At 44.5% G+C, this 7,512-nt stretch overlaps 1 protein-coding gene across 3 annotated transcripts in view; it reads left to right on the top strand.

Annotated features, from left to right (window-relative positions):
* The first annotated feature begins 953 nt into the window (after positions 1–953).
* The window catches only part of dym (dymeclin), a 247,668-nt gene continuing 241,109 nt past the window's right edge, over positions 954–7,512 (top strand). The window contains exon 1 of one of the 3 annotated variants that reach the window (XM_078419291.1): positions 954–1,193. The gene's annotated coding sequence lies outside the window, so the exon portion shown is untranslated. The remainder of the gene's footprint in view (positions 1,194–7,512) is intronic. The other 2 variants (XM_078419432.1, XM_078419366.1) reach the window with 2 other exon arrangements.

The following is a 7,512-nucleotide window of genomic DNA, read 5'->3' as shown; positions in this document are numbered from 1 at the left end:
AGAAGGGTCTCAACCCGAAATGTCACCCATTCCTTCTCTCCCGAGATGCTGCCTGACCCGCTGAGTTACTCCAGCATTTTGCGTCTACCTTCGATTTTAACCAGCATCTGCAGTTTTTTTCCTATACTGTTAGTACTTACAATGTCCGGGCCTATAGTGCCCCCCGGGCCTAATACGGGACAAGGACGGTCCCGTATGGGACAAACCAATTTAGCCCAAAATACGGGACGTCCCGGCTAATACGGGACAGTTGGCAACCCTACACGGTGGGACTAGTGCAGCTGGGACATGTTGGCCGGTGTGGGCAAATTGGGGCGAAGGGCCTGTTTCCACACTGTATCACTCTATGACTCTATACCGCTGGGCTGTGAGAAGCCTGAAGAAGGGTCTCGACCCAAAAAGTCACCCATTCTTTCTCTCCAGAGATGCTGGCTGTCTCGCTGAGTTACTCCAGCATTTTGAGTCTCTGCGGTGTAAACCAGCATCTGTAGTTCCTTCATACAGTGTCCTCCAGCATTTTGTGTATGTCTACAAAGTAAACCAGCATCCGTAGTTCCTTCATACAGTGTCCTCCAGCGTTTTGTGTGTCTACAGTGTAAACCAGCATCCGTAGTTCCTTCATACAGTGTTCCTCCAGCATTTTGTGTCTACAGTGTAAACCAGCATCTGCAGTTCCTTCATAAAGTGTTCCTCCAGCATTTTGTAACTACGGTGTAAACCAGCACCTGCAGTTCCTTCATGCAGTGTTCCTCCAGCGTTCTGTGTCTACAGTGTCAACCAGCATCTGCAGTTCCTTCATACAGTGTTCTTCCAGCGTTTTGTGTCTACAGTGTCAACCAGCATCTGCAGTTCCTTCATACATTCCTCCTGCATTTTGTATCTACAGTGTAAACCAGCATCTGCAGATCCTTCATGCAGTGTTCCTCCAGCGTTTTGTGTGAATTTCCCAGACTACAATTCCCAGAACACCCAGCGATTCGATCCGCGGAGGGGGGATGGGGGATGCGTGTGACCTGTGACCCGTGACGCAAGCTGTGCGACGTGGACGGTATGCGGGGACGGCGGTTGGAGCGGCAGCGGGAGCGGGAGCGCGCGCTGACAGTGATCGTTCGCCGGTCGGGCCGCGGGAGGGGATCAGCGCGCCCGGTGTCAGCGCACGTCGTGGGTCGTGGGCGAAGAGGAGCGGTGGACAGGCGAGTAAAACCATAAATAAATTACACCCAGGGTTCCGCGCCGTGTACCGGGAGGTGATTACATTCAGGTTGTCAGATATGTCAACACCGGCCTAATAATGGGGAGAGAATTAAACTGATCTTCAAACATTGATCTCGACACTTGTATTGTACACATCCTAACACGTTGGAGTAATGCTTCTATAGTTTCTATGTTCATCTAATGGTCTGAAGGAGGGTCTCGACCCAAAACGTCACCTGTTCCTTTCCTCCAGGAAAGCTGCCTGAGTTACTCCAGCATTTTGTGTCTGTCTTCGATTTAAGACAGCATCTCGAAGGTATTTATTCACAAAATGCTGGAGTAACTCAGCAGGTCAGGCAGCATCTCGGGAGAGAAGGAATGGGTGACGTTTTGGGTCGAGACCCTTCTTCAGACCCTTCTAAGACAGCATCTGCAGTTCCCTCCTACACATTTAGTATCTATCTTCAGTAATCCAGTACAACATGTTTATTGAAACAGCAGAGATAGCCTATCACTTGAATGTAATACATTTAATGTCCAATTTAATTACCAACTTCATTTCTCCGTGGTAACTCTCTCGACAGCAGTTTGAAGAAGGGTCCCTACCCGAAACATCGCCTGTCTATTTCCCTCCACTGATGCTGTCTAACGGAATGAAGGGATATGGGGAAAAAGCAGGGACGCCTCGGGTCGAGAAGGATCTGGACCCGAAATATCACCCATTCCCTCTCTTCAGAGATGCCGCCTGTCCCCCAGATTTTGGATGATCAGCCATGATCGAATGGCAGTGCTGGCTGGAAGGGAGTGGATAAGGGAGAACCAGTCGATGTGTTATATCTGGACTTTCAGAAGGCCTTCGACAAGGTCCCACATAGGAGATTGGTGTACAAACTTAAAGCACACGGTATTGAGGGTTCAGTTTTGAGGTGGATAGAAAATTGGTTGGCGGACAGGAAGCAAAGAGTAGGAATAAACGGGTCCTTTTCGAAATGGCAGGCAGTGACTAGTGGGGTACCGCAAGGCTCAGTGCTGGGACCCCAGTTATTTACAGTGTATATTAATGATTTGGACGAGGGAATTGAATGCAACATCTCTAAGTTTGCGGATAACACGAAGCTGGGTGGCAGTGTTAGCTGCGAGGAGGATGCTAGGAGGCTGCAGAGTGACTTGGATAGATTAGGCGAGTGGGCAAATGCATGGCAGATGCAATATAATGTGGATAAATGTGAGGTTATCCACTTTGGCGGCAAGAACAGGAAAGCAGAGTATTACCTGAATGGTGACCGATTGGGAGAAGGGGAGATGCAACGTGACCTGGGTGTCATGGTACACCAGTCATTGAAAGCAAGCATGCAGGTGCAGCAGGCAGTGAAGAAAGCGAATGGTATGTTGGCATTCATAGCAAGAGGATTTGAGTTTAGGAGCAGGGAGGTTCTGCTGCAGTTGTACAGTGCCTTGGTGAGACCGCACCTGGAGTATTGTGTGCAGTTTTGGTCTCCTAACCTGAGGAAAGACGTTCTTGCCTTAGAGGGAGTACAGAGAAGGTTCACCAGATTAATCCCTGGGATGGCGGGACTTGCATATGAGGAAAGACTGGATAGACTGGGCTTGTACTCGCTGGAATTTAGAAGACTGAGGGGGGATCTTATAGAAACATATAAAATTCTTAAGGGGTTGGAGAGGCTAGATGCGGGAAGATTGTTCCCGATGTTAGGGGAGTCCAGAACCAGGGGTCACAGCTTAAGGATAAGGGGGAAGTCTTTTAGGACCGAGATGAGAAAACATTTCTTCACACAGAGAGTGGTGAGTCTGTGGAATTCTCTGCCACAGAAGGTAGTTGAGGCCAGTTCATTGGCTATATTTAAGAGGGAGTTAGATGTGGCCCTTTTTGCTAAAGGGATCAGGGGGTATGGAGAGAAGGCAGGTACAGGCTACTGAGCTGGATGATCAGCCATGATCATATTGAATGGCGGTAGCAGGCTCGAAGGGCCGAATGGCCTACTCCTGCACCTATTTTCTATGTTTCTATGTTTCTAAGGGCTGAATGGCCTACTCCTGCACCTATTTTCTATGTTTCTATGACCCGCTGAGTTCTTCCAGCACTTTGTGGTTTGCACCAGATTCCAGCATCTGCAGCTCCTTGTATCTTTAACAAATCCCATCCCCATACCAGATACTACGGAAAGTAAATATTTTGAACTACATGTTGTCCCTCAAATACTGCCTTTTGCCTGCACTGAATGCAGAATTGACCACATTATTTTCTATATATTAACAACAATCTTACATTGCAACACCAGTGCAACACATGGAATAATTTTTAAGATAAATGTTTTTTTTCACTATAATTTCACACTGGCTGCTGGATAGCGAATTGGTTTCATGGAAGGAAGCAGAAGGTGATGGCGCATGGTTGTTTTTTGGACTGGAGGCCTGTGTCTAGTGTGCTTCAGGGATCGGTGCTGGGCCCATTGCTGTTTGTGGTTTATATCAACAATTTGGATGAGAATGTAGAAGGCATGATTAATAATTTACAGATGACATTAAAGCAGGTGGTGTCATAGATAGCAAAGATGATTATCAAAAATGGCAGCAGAATCCTGTCAGTGTGTGTAATACAAATATGCTAGGGTAGTTTGAGATCAAGGAGGTGGTGATGTTGAGGCTCTTGAACAACATTAAGGTGGATGTCCTTAGGGCCTGATGGGGTGTCTCCCAGGTTATTGAGGAGAGGCAAGAGAGAAGATTGCAGGGGCCTTGATGAGGTTCTTTGTTTTTTCTCAAGCCATAGGTGAGGTCCTGGCGGACCTCAAAGAAAAAGGGAGAATCTAGGGAACTATAAGCCAGTGAGCCTACAACATCAGTGGTAGGAAAACTATTGGAGCCGAAGGGCCTGTTTCCACACTGTATGACTTCATGGATAATGGAGTATGATTTCTAATTACAAACTCATTTGAGTGTTATGTAACATTGATATTCAGCATATTATACCATCAGAGAATGATAAAGAGGGAGATGTTTTCTTGCAATTTTCTAGTTTATCTAAGGAAAGTTATCCAAAGAGTGTAATTGTGAGACATGTCGTGAAGTTCCCAGTTTCTACGTACGAGCTACAAGTTTGCTGGAACGAATAATATGCTGATAGATGTCCTGAATTTCAGTCTGAATGAAAACATCCAGCTGTATTCAAGATCACTATTCAAAAGCAGTTGTGCATCTTCGTATGGTACTAATACTCAAAAACAAGAATAGAATTCTAGATGTTTTCTTTGATTGTATTACTTTTAGGCATATAACCATATATAACAACTACAGCACGGAAACAGGCCCGTTCGGCCCTACCAGTCCACGCCGACCACTCTCTCTGACCTAGTCGCATCTACCTGCTCTCAGACCATAACCCTCTAATCCCCTCTTATCCATATACCTATCCAATTTACTCTTAAATAATAAAATCGAGCCTGCCTCCACCACTTCCACCGGAAGCCCATTCCATACAGCCACCACCCTCTGAGTAAAGAAGTTACCCCTCATGTTACCCCTAAACTTTTGTCCCTCAATTCTGAAGCAATGTCCCCTTGTTGGAATCTTCCCCACTCTTAAAGGGAAAAGCCTACCCACGTCAACTCTGTCCATCCCTCTTAAAATTTAAAAAACCTCTATCAAGTCCCCCCTCAACCTTCTACGCTCCAAAGAATAAAGACTCAACCTGTTCAACCTCTCTCTGTAGCTTAAGTGCTGAAACCCAGGCAACATTCTAGTAAATCTCCTCTGTACCCTCTCCATTTTGTCGACATCCTTCCTATAATTTGGCGACCAGAACTGCACACCATACTCCAGATTCGGCCTCACCAATGCCCTGTACAATTTTAACATTACATCCCAACTTCTATATTCGATGCTCTGATTTATAAAGGCAAGCATACCAAACGCCTTCTTCACCACCCTATCCACATGAGATTCCACCTTCAGGGAACAATGCACAGTTATTCCCAGATCCCTCTGTTCCACTGCATTCCTCAATTCCCTACCATTTACCCTGTACGTCCTATTTTGATTTGTCCTACCAAAATGCAGCACCTCACACTTCTGGCTTAGATAAAAGTAATCAGCGGTTTTGCATGTTTTTGTATGTTATTTAAATGACTGATTAGAAATAAGTGTATCACAGATAACAAAATACTGGAAATATCCAGGTAGTAAGGCAGCATCTGCCATTTTGATGTCAATCTCAGGAATTGCTGAATCTGGGTCTTCAGTGGTGATGGTAATTTATTGTTTAATACTATATTCACAGGACTTTTTTTTTGTAGCAAGTTGTTTCTTAGTGAACTGTGAAATAGACTTTTTTTTCAGGTCATTGACCTTTCTTCAAAACTGTTCTACAGAAGGATCATTGATCTAAAACATGAACTCTCTTTTTGTCTATCTGTAGTGTCTAGTGCTATATGTTTTCTTTGCTAGTTAATTTTTAATTACTGGCTTCTGCAATATATTTTTCTTCTGATTCATGGCAAATAGATAATCTATAACAGCTTTGGACATCAGGTGCAAAAAAAGTCCACTGAAGGTGAAAAACTTTGGACCTCTAGTTTCAATGTTCTTTCTCTCAAATATTGAACAGTGAGTGCTTCCAGGCAATTGTGGCAGGGACCTAATATGAACCATTCCTTTCCCTGGAGCTGTGCCAAGATCCTGGTGTGAATCCCTGCCCTCCTCGTTCCTACCTCTTATACAATGACATTGGCATGAATCCAGCAATGAATTGTCCTCCCTCTCATTGTAGAAAATCAGTTTGTGAGGGCAGATGATACGCAGATTGTTGTGACAGTGTGGCCACTCAGTCATAGAGAGATACAGCATAGGAACAGGCCCATTGTCACACCAAGTCTACACCAACCATCAAGTACCCTCATTATTTTACTCTCCCCACATTCCCATCAACCCAGGATCTTCCATTCACTAAGGAATTTACGGCTGCCAATTAACCTACGAACGTTCATGTTTTCGGGATGGAAACAGGAACACGTGGGGGAAACCCATACATTCACATGGAAAAAAAACCTTCTCCCAACTTATCCATGTTGACCCAATTGCCCAACCAAGCTAATCTCACATGCCTGTGCATGACCCCAAGCCATTATCCATGTAGCTGTCGAAGTATCTTGCAACTGTCATAATTATATCCACCTCTATCAGTTCTTCTAGCAACTTGTTCCATATATGTACCACCCTCTGTGTGAAAAAGTTGCCAGGTACACTGCCAGGGAAGGTTTAGTTTAATTGAGAGCTACAGCATAGACAGACCCTACAGCCCACTGAGCCCACAGCAACCTTTGATCACCCGTTCACATTAGTTCTCTGTTATCCCATTTATGCATCCACTCCCGACACTAGCAATTTACAGAGGCCAAATAAGCCACAAACCTACATATATCTTTTGGATGTGGGTGGAAATCGGAGTAGCCGGAGAAAACCCACACAGGAAGAATATGAAAACTCCACACAGACAACAGCCAAGGTCAGGATCAAACCCGGGTCTCTGGCTCTGTGAGGCAGCAGCTCTACCAGTTGGAGGAGATGGTGGAGGCAGATACGATAACAGCATTTAAGAGGATTTTAGATAGGCACACAAATAGGCAGGGATTCGATATTGAATTCAATAATTACAGATAACTCATCTTTTCAGTTTGTGTCAGAACTAGCCAGTTTTGCTGCACCGTGTGCATCTGTAACATCAACTCAGTTTCTCTCTTTCCATTGACGCTGCCTAATATTCTGGATATTTCCCACACTGACCAGCTGTGCAAGCTTTTTAATGTGTTTCTTTGTTTGTTTTATCTCTACCAACTGTCCTCGTTAATCTATCAACCAGATGGCTTCATCAACAGTTTATTACAGTACAATCCAAGCCCAGCCCTGTGAATTATATTCTCTTTGTCCAATGCATCCATCGTCCCTGCAGCAAAAAATCAACTTTTTTTTTGTTTATCCCAGTTCTGATTAAGGGTCTTCAAACTGAAATGATAACTCAGTTATCATTGTGTGGGATAGTATTAGTGTACTGGGTGATTGCTGATCGGCGCAAACTCGGTGTGCTGAAAGGTCTGTTCCCACACTGTATCTCTAAAATCTATAGTGAAGATGACAACCCTACCCCATCTTCATTCCTGCTAAAAACTAACTTGAATCTTTCTCTTTCCCAGTTCTGACACAGACCGAAAATGTTAACTATTTCTCTTTTCCCAGATTCTAAGCTTTTCCTGCACTTTCTATTTTTGCTTAAGAATTTGTATTAAAAAAGGGACCTTTTTGTTG

The sequence above is a fragment of the Rhinoraja longicauda genome, chromosome 1 (genome assembly GCF_053455715.1).
Source record: "Rhinoraja longicauda isolate Sanriku21f chromosome 1, sRhiLon1.1, whole genome shotgun sequence".
Classification (NCBI taxonomy): Eukaryota; Metazoa; Chordata; class Chondrichthyes; order Rajiformes; family Arhynchobatidae; genus Rhinoraja; species Rhinoraja longicauda.
Note: the sequence above shows the minus strand (reverse complement) of the source record. Positions and strands in the feature narration are given on the sequence as shown.